Here is a 1,732-nt window from a genome sequence, read left to right on the forward strand (position 1 = left end):
TCCTGGCCTTGATCTAATGGATAGAAGTGGGCTAACTCAGACTTTGTCATGCTGGGAGGCTGGAGTGAGGGGCATGTAGGGCTGGAGGACAATAGTTCTACACTCCCTGGGGCAGGCCAACTTCCCAGATTCACACATTCTGGGAGAGAAGGGCTTCTTCCAGGAGGGGTAAAAAACAAAAAAACAAAAAAACAAAAAAACAAGTCTTCAAAGTGGAAAGCAAATGAGGGTCACTGGATTCCCCAGGATGGGCCTTTTGGAGGTAACTATGCAACTTAACTATATAAGCAAGGCTAAGACCTCAAATGAACTGATAAAACCCATGCCCTTTGAAGGCTGAAAGCTTGCCAGGTTGCACTTTCGGCAGTTCTTTGGAAATAAGAAAGCCCCTGGGGGGGGGTACTATACTGCTCACCTGAGTCTACAGGCTCTTGGTATTGGGTGGGGAGAGAGCTACCTGCTTGGGGCTTCTGATGCCAGGCTCATTGCAAAGGGCTGCTAAGGTAGAGTGGGAGCTGCCTCTTTCCCCAACCTATGGGCTACCAGACTTCCCCCATAGGAGGACTTTGTGCTGAGCTGACACCTGAGCCTATGCTTCGAAAGACTTGAGAGACTAACTTGTGTCCCAGGAGTTAGTCATCAGCCACAGTAGAGGAGGGCTCTGAATTCACTCAATTTGGCCTCATTTTCCTACTCCCACTGCATGTCCAGGTGTCCAGGCTGGCCAAGCTGTTGGGTCAAGTCACCAAAGATCTTACACATTTCAGACTGTAATACCACCTGATTGAGACTCACCTTTGAGTCCCTTCAGGGACTCAAAGCTGAGCTGGAATTAATATAGTTGACTATTGTAGAACTACAATATCTTGTGCAGGAGCTGCTTGTTCTTGGCTTCAAAGTCATCCCATGCAGGCCAATGCTCTGCTTGGGCCTGGAGGAGTTTGGCCAGCATTGGCCCTGACTTCTTTTCCTTGAATTTTTCCACCTTGGCCTGCAATCTCCCACAGTCCTACAATGACTGCTCTGCCGTTTCACCGCCAAGAAAGGCTATGGAAGACATTGCCAAACTTTTGTAAGGTTCAATGCTCATTACACATTACAGTCTTTTAGATCTGGTTCACCTTTTCCTGATGGAGGGCATCCATCCACTTCATGGCCATGTCCAGGGCTGTCACCAAGTTCAGAAAGTCCTGGTCTTGCTCGCAGAAGGGCATAGAGAATAAGTCCAAGGGTATCTCACGCTTCATGTTCTATAGCCTCTTGCCCTGCTCTCCCAGATGCTGGAGTTTTTCGTATACCGTTTCAAAGTTTCTCCCCACTTTTATGGGGACAACCTGTCTCTTGGGCTGCCCAGTATCGAAAGGAATACAGCTCATGGTCCTGATTGACCCTGACTTGAGGATCCTCGGCTGCAATTCAGTCCTTTTTTTTTTTTTCTTTTTTAAGGACTTGTTGCATTTAGAGTTAAACATTATTCGAGAGATTAAATCAACACAAACATATGTATATTACATACATAGAAAATTCTTCCAGAGGGTTATATTAATGCAGAAGCAGGAAGCTAGGAGCAAGGAAGCATTCTCCCCCTTACAGGTTTCAGAAGGAACACAGGCCTACAAAACACTTTGATTTCAAACTTTGTGCCTTCAAAACCATAACACAATGAATGTTTTATTGTTTTAAGCTGCATGATTCATGGTACTTTGCCATGAAGCCATAGGAAATGAATGCA

At 46.0% G+C, this 1,732-nt stretch overlaps 1 pseudogene; it reads right to left on the reverse strand.

Moving 5' to 3' along the window:
- Positions 1 to 632: 632 nt before the first annotated feature.
- On the reverse strand, positions 633 to 1,376 carry LOC121499450 (annotated as a pseudogene).
- Positions 1,377 to 1,732: the final 356 nt, after the last annotated feature.

This window comes from Vulpes lagopus, chromosome 10, assembly GCF_018345385.1.
Source record: "Vulpes lagopus strain Blue_001 chromosome 10, ASM1834538v1, whole genome shotgun sequence".
NCBI lineage: Eukaryota > Metazoa > Chordata > Mammalia > Carnivora > Canidae > Vulpes > Vulpes lagopus.